The sequence below is a fragment of the Anser cygnoides genome, chromosome 12 (genome assembly GCF_040182565.1).
Source record: "Anser cygnoides isolate HZ-2024a breed goose chromosome 12, Taihu_goose_T2T_genome, whole genome shotgun sequence".
In the NCBI taxonomy this organism is placed as follows: Eukaryota; Metazoa; Chordata; class Aves; order Anseriformes; family Anatidae; genus Anser; species Anser cygnoides.
Genome location: NC_089884.1, coordinates 15,992,006 through 16,005,000, shown reverse-complemented (window position 1 = coordinate 16,005,000; position 12,995 = coordinate 15,992,006). Strand labels below are relative to the sequence as shown.

Here is a 12,995-nt window from a genome sequence, read left to right as displayed (position 1 = left end):
CCTGTCAGCTTACCCGGGCTCGGTGCTGGAACAAAGCAGCAGGTTTGTGCAAGTATTCATTTTACATTGCAACTGACGTGCTTGTTCTAAGGGGTTGAATGCCATCTTTCCAGCTATTATATTGGGAAACTCTTTGTTCACAACATGCTCTAATATTGGTGCCATTTAAAGGGTTCTTGCTCTGATGAATTTATTTGGATTATTCATGTGGAGAAATGGGCATCCTACAACTGTTTCTTTTTGCACCTTTGCATGATTTCCATCCATCCTGGGAGAGGTTAAAACAATTGAAGCCGTCCAGGCAAGAAGTTAGCTTTTTAACATTCTGTTTTGTCCAGAGCCCTGCGGTAGGCTGAAGTTCAACCACCAGGACTGGTGTGTAGGCACAGGGGGCTGAAGGCATGCTCTGGAGGGCTGCCTTTATGCCATTCTGCTCTGTTTAGAAGGCTTTGCAACACAGTCACTTTGTTTTCCTCACACAGTCCGTTTGCTATTGCTCAGAGTGATGCAGGGACTGGCGAAAATGAAAAAGGAATAAAAATTGCTGTGACAGAGTTTGTATTTTTGTTTTTGCTCTGTTGGTTGCCCCATTACCAGCTGGCCACAATTCCTCCAAGATGAGCCAATTATCTCCACCACCTCCCCCCAGAAACTTCCATCCAGGTGTGTGCCTGTTGTGTGACCACAACACACTGAGCTCATGAGCCAGGCGTGTCCAAAGAGATTTCCCCTGTAGGACCACGTGGGTGGGTGGCAGCGGGGAACTTGTTTTGGGGCAGGCACCCCACACCCCAGGCCCCTTTTGTGGCGGACAAGGAGCTGGCTGTGGCATCCCCACGGGTGGGCTCACTGGGTGCTCCGGGAAGCACAAGGGGGACAGGATTTAGAAGGCCCAGGCTCCGCGCTGGGTGCTCAGTGCGGGTGAGGCAGCTTGGTAAGGCCCAAGCAGTGATCTGAAAATCTCATCCCACCTGAATTTGGGTATCTCCCACTGATGTCCATGCCGTGTCCAGAGACAAGACTGCCTGTGTGGGACTGGGCTGCCTTGGAGCAGCTGCAGTGTAACACCTCTCACAAGATGCAGTTATGGCTGCATTAAACCAAGCCAAACCCGGCTGCTGTGAAGGCAGGCCCTCCTTTTGTGCCGCGGCCTAGTGGCTGCCCACAGAGACAGAATGGCGGAGCCCCAACTTTCAGCCTGAGCTCCCAGGTGAGTTTATTGGTGTTTATTGGTAAACTGTGTGGGCATGGGCAGGCTGGGGACGCATCAAGGGCCCAGTGTGGGCCTGGCCCTGGGGACGCTGCAGGAGGACCCCGTTCCTGAGGGGCCTGGTGCCACCAGGCCTGGGGGCAGCGTGTCCCAGGGCCAGGCCCCACACCGCATGGCCTGACCCAACGCGGGGCTTGGGGGGGCTGCACTACAGGGGGAGCACCTGGTGCCAGCCCCAGTGATCGCAGGGGAGCTGCTGGGGTCAACCCCCACACAGACATAGCCACTCTCAACTAGTTCTCTGCCTCCGCCTTGTCCCACCCTCAGGCCAATCCCAGTCCTGCCTGAGGGTATTTAAGTGGCCCCCTTAGCACCCACCTCTATTTCCTCCAAGATGAGCTGATTATCTCTGTGGCCTCCTGGCTGAAACATCAGTGGAGAACCCAGCTATGCAGGTGTGCTCATGTGGAGGTGTTGGGGGGTTCATACACATGGGAAAGGGGCATGTGGGTCCCACGAGGTTTGCCACCTCAGGGAGCGTATGGGTGAAGCGGTATTTCTCGCTTGTTCTCTCGGGGACGTTAATGGTAAGTCCCATGGCGGCAAGAGGAAGAGCGAGTCAAAATTGTGCTTCCATTGTGTGGAAGGAAGTCTAGAATTCTGACAACACATGTGATGCTTTCTATAAAATCCCATTTTAATCAGTGATGACAGTTTGACACTTCTCCAGCTGCTCAGAAGCGGTAGAAAGTCAAGCATCTCGGTAGGGCATGGGTTGGCATGCTGGGCTGTGTGTAAGCTTTAACTTTCCTCCCACTCACTGACTTACGCTGGTATTCGAAGAACAGGAAGGTGAAAAAAAGCTTTCTGCAGGTTTCACACCAGCTTATTCTATCTGTGGTTTCAGTCTTGTCTTGTAAAAGTAAAATCTTCAGTTTGAAAGTGTATCCAGATGCTGCCAGCTAGTATTATCATTCTCAATAGCAAGTGAGATTTTATTTATAAAATGTCCTGGCCTTTGTTGAACAATTCATGATTATGCACACTTGAGGGATGCGTAAACAGTAATTAAAATACAGTTAGTGTAAAGCTTATGCTCTTAAAGAAAGCAGCATCAATTTAAAGGAAGGGATAATGTGCTGTGGTGAATATTGATCAAAATGAGTAAAAAAAAGAAGTCTGAAATAATGGGATAAAGCACCTGGGAGAACAGTCTCCACAGGGTGGGGGCAGGCAGATACCCTGTGCCCAGGTGAGGGTGCTGTGCTTGATGAGACCACCTGCCTCCAGTGTACGGGCTGGAGATGGCCTGACCTCCGACAGGCACAGCCACAGGTGTGGTCCCGCAGCCTGTTTCCCTCGGTGGGCACTCTCAAGGTGAGGGAGCAGACATTGCCTGGGGTAGAAGGGGGGTAATTGGTTACTTATTTAGTGTTTCCATCTGCATCCTATTTGGGTCTCTTACCCAAGCCTGCCAAATCCTGTCTTTCCTAGATATGTCCATGGTTTTGGCCACTATTGTCACTATTTGGTCACCACCTCTTCCTCCTTACTCTATTTACCTTTGTGTTGCCCTTCTTAAAGTATGAAAACACTGAAAATCCCTTCTTATAAATGTAAATCTGATGGGAAAAGTGCCCATGGTCCCTGTGTTTGAGGCCCTGCTTTGCAGGGCATTTCAGTTTACCTCCAGAAGTGTCTAAGTCCCAGGTCTTCACCTATACCATGAACTCTTTCATGGCATGAGCCCAGTTATCTCTGTTGCACTCTGCCCAGTCCCTCTGCCTCACTGTTCCTGTCATCTCTTGTCGCTTGTCTTAGTTTTTCCTCCTGTCTGTTTCTCAGTGAGGACCAGCTTGCTCTCCAGTGCTCAGCTTTTTTTAGACTGCAATTCCTTTGGAGCAAGACATGGTCTTAGCTCACAGCACACTGTGTACACACACATCTTGTTAGCTGTATAAACAATGAGAATAAATTGGATTCAAATTATCAATATTGTAGTAGCATGGGGGTAGGCACATAAAATCAATGCTATGGACCTAAACTGCACGTGTAGTTACTACAATTACACCTAAAAATAAACATTTTGCAGATCAGTGGGGACATTTAACTTGACGTGCACTTGCACACTCTTTGGTGTTCACATAGTTTCAGGCACAGAACCAGTGTATGGTGTGTATGGCACTGGGGATGCTGAGACTGGACTCTTAATCAGAAGCTGTTGGTTTATTTTTAGTTACAGTTATCCAGTAATGTTACTGGATTGTTTTGGGGAATTTGTACATGTCTAAAAACTTACTTCTCATCAACCCAGCCTCACATCTTGCAGCTTCAGGTAGGCAATTGGATAAATTAATGTTAGTGCTGTATTCTTTATGAAGAACAGGCATTAAATTGAGGAAATAGTTATTAATAGGTGCAGAACTTGCACCTGCAGATAAAAATCCTGTTTGAGAAACCAGGATTGTTTGTTGTCTTTGTTTTTCTGTACCGAGTATATTTTTTAAAATGAGTTTATGTATCAGAATGCATGGAAAAAACCCAAGACATTTAGATCAAGGAGTCAGAGATGTAAATGGAATGTTGATGACTTATTTACAAATGTTTTCTCAGCCTTGTTGCTTTTCTATAATTTCTACAGGATATCCTCTTCCTTCTAAGTCTCCAGAAATTACAAGACAGGCTGCTTTTGGGGGGCCATTTGTTAGGAGGCTGGCAAGGTGACTTAGTCAAATAAATGTTGCTAAACTTCTGCAGTACCTGCTGCTTAAAGTGTTTAGTTTGCCTAAATAGTTCTCTGTTAGGGCACAATCATTCTCTCAAAAATATACCACTTTTGATGCACTTCCATCTTTGTTCAGCTTGCTCATCTCACCTTTTCTAATATGGTGTTTCTGTGCACTGCTAGGGATTATCTGATTTTAGCCTAAAAAATCCATTTTTCCCCCCATGCAGATTGCAGACCTTCATGGCATGGGGCAAAAAAAAGGCTCAAATCCTTTATTTGAAAATATTGATTGTGTTGATAATTATCAAAGATTTAGTTCCTCTGAGTTTAGATGAACCATTAACCATGTCCCCAGCTCATAAATCCAGTCACTAATGAAAATCTGCAGGAGTGAACTCTCTCAGAAACTTCGGTGTGTGTCTGCATGGGTTTGCTTGGTGAGGCTGCGGCAGCGTCCATGCTCCGAGTCCCCAGGGCTCCGAAGATGATTAATGATAACAAAGCTTTCCCTATTGTGTTAGCGGGTAGGAAGGAAGGAAGAGTACTCTAAAAAGAGAGTGCATAGAATTTCTGAGTGTTGAAGTTCAGGGGTAGAGCTTAACCCTTTAGACTGGCTGCAAAATTTCTTCTAGTTGTGCGAGGAAGGTGTCATCTGCTTTGTCGTCACCATGAAGTCTGCCCAGTGGCTGTGTGAGCCTGTCTCTGCCCCAAGCGCAGGAGCGTGCGGGGGAAACCATCACACTGCGATGTGGCAACGCTTTTGGATGAGGTGGACTGCTCGCAGTTTAACAAATGGGTAGGCACACCCACAATCCACTTAGGTTCAGCTTTCTGAAATGTGCTGGAGATTTCTGCTAATGGGTTTTCCCTGTGGGCAGCATTACCAACCTGATTATGCAGGTTTTAAGAAACTCTCTTAGGAAGATTCTTTTTCATCGTAAGTTTTGACATTGACCTACTAAACTGGGTAATTTAGCATTTTATTTTCTAAGAATGAAAAAGAAAATTGAATATTTCATGACAAGAGAGGGATTATGGTAACGCTGCTCTGTATGGGAAGCCTATCATGTCCAGGGGCCAGATCGTGCTTCTGAGATCTGGGCATCAATGAGAAGATCTCAACCTCTGCCTTCAGGACCACAGCTGGAGTTCTTCAGCTGCGATACCCCCAGATTACTGGCTGCAGGAGCCTCTAATGTATTTGTGAGTGTAGCTCAGAGCTGCAATGTGAATAATACACCCCTTCCTACTGGAGAAGTTTCCAATAGAGAGGCGACACTACAAATCATGTTAATTTTTGTAGGGACCTCATATCTCAGTGAGTGAAGGCAGGGACGATCATGGCAAGGATAACTCTGGCTGGTGGTGGCAATCAAGGGCCTCTGCATGGAGAGCTTTGGCCTCCTGGAGTCTGAAAGTTCCTCTGGGTTTACGAGCAGCTTCTGAACAGAGGTGGAGAGCAAACCTTTGCCTTTGACACATTGCAAGAGAATCTCCGTGAAGAAATCTTGGTGGAGGTTGCATCATAAAAAGCCCACTCCTAAAGCTAACTTGGAGGATGTGGCAATATAGCCCCAGCAATTTAATTGCTATGCTCCTTTAATAGCAATTGTTCCTTGCCATTAAGGGCCACCACATGCAACCTGATTATTAGTTGGCTGAAAACAGAAACGCTTTGTTTCAGTGAGGCACGTTACCTGATACACCTAACCTGGGACTCCATTAAAAAATGTACTGGGAATTTTAAAACTGGTTTTACAGCAGATACATTTTATCAAAATATTCGCTTTTTAAAAGAAATTCAAATTCTGTAGTACTTGGCCAGATCTCCTGTTAATATGGTGTGGTTTAAAATAGTTCTTTTCCCCCCTAAGTCTTACATATCTGGGCACAATTCATGTTTTTGGTCTATGCAAAGCAGCAGTTTGCAGAAGTGCTGTTCAGTATCTGCTTTGAGCTTTAGAGTGAAATACACCGTGTTGTGCTTGTAAGGAGTCAATTCTTTAGCCATTCTTTCACTACCTTTACTGGGTTGTAACAGCCTTGCTACTATCATTTGTTAGGCATGGTGTTAGAAGAGTATTACAAACCCTTTAGCTGATCCTACTGAAAGTAAGGGCTTGTTGGGACTGTGACATCTGATAGTTTCCTTCCTCTCATTGCCCTCATCTTTGTGTTCTCCTCCTTTGTCGACTTGCCTCTGCTCTCTGGTGCGTCCAGAGCTGGAGGATGGCCAAGCGCAGCCCTGCTGCAGGGCAGCTTGGCACTCAGCTGGGGGGTGGATGCCTCCCCCAAAAATATCCAGACAAGTGAAGAGTAAGGTGGTAACTGTGTCTACATTCACGAGTGACCATGCTTATCTGACTGCGTTATTTATGCCTGTGTGGAAAATGTAATGTGCACGGCAGAAGTATAACATCTTGCCATTCAGTAACTTTCTAAATATAAACCCCAAAAAAATACTTAGCATTTCGGTGATGCCTGTTAAAATGTCTTGGAGCACTTCCTCACCACGACTTCAGTCTCAAGGTAGGATGCAAGCAGGAGCAGCTCAGCTGAGGTTTTTTGTCCTACTTTTGGGGCTTGCATTAGCGCTGGCTGCAGGAGCTGTGCTGATGACCAAATCCCACATGTGGCCAGATCCTTGGCTTCGCAGCGCTCTCCACCTCAAACGTCGGGTTAAGATTTCTTCCTGAGCTCTGACCCCTCCATGGTAGGTAAACAGGCTGAAGCAGCATGAAAGGGCTGGAAGCCCCGTTTCTGCTGGGGCAGAATTCCCCTGGTGCAGGCACTGCCGAAGACGGCGAGAAGGCACCGCACGGGCTCTGCCCCAGATGTCTCCTACCTTTGGTGTGCAAATGGGGGGACCCTGATAGGCAGCCAGCACGGCTCCTTTCAAGTCCTCGTTCAGCTCCTGCTGCGTGTCTTTCCCCTCGTGCTGTGGAGAGAAGAACACTCCAGTTTTGTTGTGCTTAAATTACACCGCCTTTTATATTAGGACAGATCAAAAACTAAAGCCCAAACCATTTTCAGTTCACATAGCTATATATAAGCAACCGGGTAGTAATTAAAATATCTAATTAAAATGTACATATTCCCTCAACAAAAGCAAAATTGTTCTGTAATGTCACTGCTGCTGTGAAGTTTATACAAGACAACATTCAGAGATTTCTCAGTCACTTACCAAATAAAAGCAGTTCCAACCCCACCTTTAAAAAAAAAAAAAAACCACAAAATTCTTCACATAAATAAATATTCCACTTGCATAATTTATAAATTACTTTGGTTAAAAATGTTAAATTGCCAAGAAGTCTGACTGCAACTGGCCTGGCTTTTCTTTTATATACATACTAAAAAAAAAAAAAAAAAAAAAGGAATGTTGAAACAGCTGAGGTTGGTTTGGTTGAGGGTTAATGTTTGGGTAAGAAGCTTCCAAGGAAACTTGAAGTGCTGAATGAACTCCACTCCATGGTAATTAGTGAGTGGTATTTTTCCTTTGCAGTCATTTTCTGAATCAATGTAATAGCAAGTGATGAGAACGGGGAGGGACACTGGATGGGGAAGATAACTCAATGAGGCGTAACGTTGAGGCTGTGGCTGTTACGTTACAGACACGTAGGTACATCCAGCAGCAGAAGGAGTAAAAGTTCAGTTGCATTGGCCAGACTTGGAGCAATTAGTTTAAGTTAGAGCTATTTCACTTTTTTCCTGTTTGATTTTTACATATCCTCAACTTGTACGTGGTATTGTGGTGTCATATTAAATGGTTGGTGTCTTCCATGCTTGAGATACCTGACTTCAGTGGTTGGCAAAATGTTCTCTTTATATAGCTCTGGATTCTAGTTCTGTAGTTTAGGATCTCTGAATAAATATTGGTCATTGCATTGAACTTCAAGAAGTACCTTTCTGCACATGGAGTACTTTTCTTCAAAGACCTGTGAAGTAGTGTACATCTGACTATTTGTATGTATCCTGAAAGGACTGTTCAGAAAGATTTTTGGTTTATTCAGTTCTTTGGTTTCCATTACCAATATATATATTTTAAAAAAATATGGTATCAGACCTGACATGGCAGTTGTAGAAAGCAGTAAAGCAGTCAAAGTTCTGTTCTTGCTGAGATTTCCTGGACATGTTTAAGGTCTGATAAAGTTTGGGTCTCATTGTAGGATTGCTTTCTTCCACTAATGCAACTCAGCTTGGAAGAGATCACGGTTTAATGCCGTATTATATCTGTGATGTAGACACGATGGTGGTCTCAGTCAAGATGCTGAGAACATTGGAAGAATCACTGCAGTGTGTGATTCTTCGGATTCCTCTGCAGGAAGCTCGTGGCTATAGAGAAGGAGGCTTCTTTCCATCCCTTGGAAGGTATTACTGTGAATCAAGGCTCAGAATAAAATCTAAGTGGGGGACTTTCAATCTCCAGAGTTGTTGATGTTTTTTCTTTGTTTGGACAGCTTTACTTCCCTGCTGCTTCAAGAACAACTTGTTCTTTAAAATGTATATATAAGTGGAGTTGCTTCTCAAGACAGAAATGTCATTTGCTTTTTTAAAAAAGAAATGCTATATAGCTGCGCAGTCATCAAATTTCAAAACATGTAACTGAATGAGGCTTTTTTTCAGAATGGCTTTCAAAATACTGCAATTGTGTAATAAGTCAAGGAGCTAACTAGTGAAAGGTCTGTGGATGTCTTTCCCTGTTCCTCCTCAGAACTGTCAGTCGACTGAAGGCTTGACATTTTTTGTACTGGAGAATTTGATTTTTGAGAATAAAAATGCTTTTTCACTAAATAGAAAATTTTACAAAAATTTATTTATAATGTTGAGATTTTTGCTGATGATTCAGACTAATTATTTAGTAATAATAAATGCTGAAATATGAGTGTGCAACCTATGAAGGTGCAGCAGAAAAATGTACCAAGATAGAGGTTTTTATCTTTCTCTCGCAGGGTCTGTGGCCATCTTCTTAGCAGGGGAGATGCAGGCAAGGCTGGTGTTGCAGTTGGAAGGCTGTCTCCATGGCCTGGGACAACTCCTGCTGGAACAGAGCACTGGAGATGTGTGGATATCAGCGAGGTCAGATTTTCTCCAAAATGTTCTTTATACAGCCGCAACTGCTTATCGCCATCATCGGGGTTATTGCTAATCCTTGGGATGCTCAATTCACCCATGGTGGTTTTGGAGGTGGGCTGAGGTTATATTGTGGTATGCTGGGCATAGGTTTGGCACGGTGCTCAGACTGATGCTTCACTCCTGGGCCTGTTGAGGTGTTTGATGGGAATCAGCGGCTTTTAGGTAATACGTCACACATGCAGAAAATAAGGCACGTGCCAAGCAGTGGATTAGCTAGAGCTGTAGATCAGATTTTGTGTATTGTGGCTGTGGACTGTTTTTTCCATCTATTAAGTGATATTCTGTTTTCCCAAGAATATCGTATTTAGGAGAAAGCTGGTCAAGAATTCTCTTAAGTAAAAGATGTTTTTTTCTGTACTTCACATAATAACAGTTCAGTGAGATAAAAATAGTACAGAAAACAAATTAAACTTACAAATGAGAGGATATTAGAGTTTGGTCATCTTAAAAGTTGGTATTGGCCTTTTTTCTGAGAGATGATTTTATTTTTTTTTCTCTTATTGATTTTTTTCAATGTTGCTAAGGTTTCTCACTGTTTTGTTGTTACTTTCTCATAAAACTCTCCACAATTCTTAAGGGAAACATTCTCATTAAGGTCACAGTGGTAAAAGAAATCTTTATGGCAAGGTTAGGAAGTATTTCTAATGATTTGGAGGTGTTTTTTTTTCAGGCAATTTATCTTTACAGTGGCTTTTTAAACTAAAGTAAAATTCAGAGTAATAAGACCCATTCCCTTCCACTAGACCATACAGAGTCCTGGGCTTCAACAAGGAATGACATATGAAGCTATTGAAAACACAGTAGAAGAACAGTAAAACCAACTTTCCAACCAGAGAAGGAAAAAGTTTTAAAGCCTTGTCTAAACACAAGTTTTGCTACTTTTAACTGTGCTGATAATTAACTTGATACAGATGTGCTGATATTTCCCATTTATGTGAGTGAAGAAATGTTTACCCACGTGGAGGAGCAACTGCCAAGCACCTTTGGTGTTCACCCTGCTCCTCATGCACTCAGGCTACACTTAGACCCAAATTCAGCAGTTCTGGGAGCGTGCAGGAGGATCCTCAGTGGGCTTTTTACCTCCACCAGCCACGTGCTCTGAAGCCCCCTGCTTATGGCCAGGCTGTCTGGTGCTGGCTGCCCTTGGTGCCCAGCCATATCCCAAGCATGTTTCACTGCTCAGGCCTCTAGACGTAGCCTTAGCAAGCAATGTAAGTGCATCTGTGTGAAGTGGTTTACTGTTTTGCATAAGAGTAAGCTACCTCACTCACCTCATCTGAACATGCAGTAATTAGCGTGGAGTTAATAGTATACCTGAATGCTACAGATTATTATACAATCACATTACCATGTAGGCCAGCCCTATGTCGTACAGAAGTAGGGCATGTTTGCACTGCTGTTACTATATCAACACTACAGCTTGTACTACACTGGGTTACAAACATCTATGCTCTAACAAATATAATTAGATGAGCATGCAAATGTGTGAAGCTGGCCTGAGCTGTAATGAGCTGTGAAGAGGAAAGTAGAAGATACCAGTGATGACTTCAAAAAGGATTTACTGTTTGAAAGTACATCAGGTCTGCAGGTTTCCAGTGTTATCTTACTTATTGGTTTTATAAGTATTCAAAGCATTCCTAAATACATTTGAGGACTTGTTGTTTCTGAACCAAGTATCTATTCGCCGAGCAGCTTTGCCATAGGAGACCAAACTTCAGGACACCATAGCTCATTTCATAGTACATGCTATATGTGAAGATGCCCGTCAAAATGTTTTAGTTGGTTTTCTCCTGGTTCCCACCAACTGAATGGCACTAAACTCTCTGTAACTTCTCTGTGTAATGAGCTGGGGAGGTGGCCAAAGGCAGGCATGAGATGCCAGCACCATGTAGCCATCCAGCTCCTTTCACATTGTCATCAAGCATTTCAGGTACTGCTCTAAATGTGCTCTACAAACCTCAGGCTCAGAACCTACATGCTTCAGACTTAACAATGAAATTCTTAAATTTAGAGTTAGAAAACAAGTGACGTATGTGTAGATGTATTGGTATAGGTACAGGGTTTTAGAGATCTGTGGGTCAGTCTAAAGCTAGTCAGTCATTTCACAGGTAGTTGCAAAGGAGTGAGAGAGCAGCACAAGTACCCAGTCCCCTTCTTCTGAGGTTTTCAGGTCACTATAAATGTGACTGACCAAACTTCTTCACGCGCTTGTAAAGTTGATATGAAAGGTGTGATTAAACACAACAGGTCAAGGTCAGGGATTCTCCCAGGCCATTTAGTGTGGCCATACTGAAGCTAGAGCTACGGCACAATAACCGTAAAGCAGTTGTGCTTTCTACCCCATATTGCACTTCCAAAGCATGTTTTCTCGTACAAATCTGTGCGTGGCTGGTCAGGCTTCTTAGGAGCTTCCTAAGGAAGAATGAAAAATCAAAATGTGAAGTGGTAAGGTCACTGTGATATGAATTTAGCTTGAGCAAGCTGCATAGATACTGACTGCAGGGTTTTTGAAGCTGTGATGAAACACAATGACAAAATACTGTTCAGAATCTCTGAACAAATTTTCAGTATTTTCAGTCCTTACTGTTGACACAACATTGTGAATATACCTTGGTTTGTACTGGGGTTTACAAGTCCTTAGTGTCAATTCTGTTCATGTGTATATGTTGGAGCAGAATTCATATATGTGTAAATGGTAACGAAGCATTCTCCATGAATGTTATTAATAAATGAAGTTTAACATTTTGCTAATCGAAGTAAAGGTCAACAATATTGGAGGATGGTAAATGTGAATCTGTCTTCAAAATAGTATGATATCCATGCAAGATTACTTAAAAAAAAAAAAAAAGTGTTTTCTTCCTGGAAACACTGTTTAGCTTTTTCTCTCATTCACAGACATGCATTAAAACAGGCATTTTCCAGAGAATATAGTGATCCTGGTAGATGATTATTTGCAAATGTCATTTTGCATTTGCTCTTCTAAGAAGCAGGGCTCTTCATGTTTTAAGTTCCCATTTTCCCCTTACTTCTGAAGGGCAAGGTACAAGATTCAAGCAATGTACGTAGGTTCACTATACTAATATGATGGCAGATCTACAAAAAAAAAATCTGTTGTCTTTATGAGGAAATTTCCACATCAGAACCATGATTCTGGTCTGAAGTGAGGGAGAGAGAAAGGCAGGTTGATCTACAATACCTTTGACTTTTGAATTCCTCTGAGATTTTAAAAATTCTATAATCCTGTTTGCAATTGAAAATTAATTCTTGATTTTAGCAGTTTTATGTCTTACCTCAAATGCAGTCAGAAGTGTTTCTATTTAACTGTTATTGTGGGAATCCATATTTATCCTTCAGTGACTCCCTTGATGGCGCATGCTTATTTTTTTTAGTAATTGCTGCAGAGCCAGCTTGGGATCTGAAAACTGGCTGGCGTGCTTTCAGTTTCTTGTGTTATGACCAGCAATAAAGGCTTTATCATCTGAATTGAGCTGCCAGTTGTGTTGATAACCCACGAAGAGGACTGTTGGTGGTTGTGCTCCTGCACAGCTCATGGGTTCTGCAGTACCAGCAGCTCTCCTGCCTCCCTGCTGGGGTGGCTGCACCTGGGCTTCTGAATCCCAAGTTCCCCTTCAGCTGGATGGGGTTCAGAACAAATGCTGATGATGCAATGCATCGTCATAGTCAGTGTCTGTTTGGCAACTGCGATGCCTCAGCTTCTTCCCCCTGACACTGCAGATCTGGGCTGGGTGGGTGGTAGCGTGTGGGAATAGCAGCACTTGCATTTATCAAGACACATCAAAATGGGGCAGGAATTGAACCCTCATAAGCTCCCCAGCCACAAGTGTAACAGCAGATCAACATTTTACCAGCTTAGGTGGAACTCAGGCTAAAAGCAGGTAATCTCTGTGAACGTGTCAAAAAAAT

General features: G+C 43.4%; 1 long non-coding RNA gene across 1 annotated transcript in view; it reads right to left on the bottom strand.

Annotated features, from left to right (window-relative positions):
• LOC106043082 (uncharacterized) overlaps positions 1-12,503 on the bottom strand; it is a 12,955-nt gene extending 452 nt beyond the window's left edge. Inside the window, exons 1-4 of the long non-coding RNA XR_001211490.3 lie at positions 12,362-12,503; positions 6,450-6,876; positions 2,412-2,606; positions 1-25 (exon numbers count right to left, since the gene is read on the bottom strand). The exon at positions 1-25 is cut by the window's left edge and continues 452 nt beyond it. This is a non-coding gene — a long non-coding RNA (uncharacterized lncRNA). The remainder of the gene's footprint in view (positions 26-2,411; positions 2,607-6,449; positions 6,877-12,361) is intronic.
• Between the last annotated feature and the right edge of the window lie 492 nt (positions 12,504-12,995).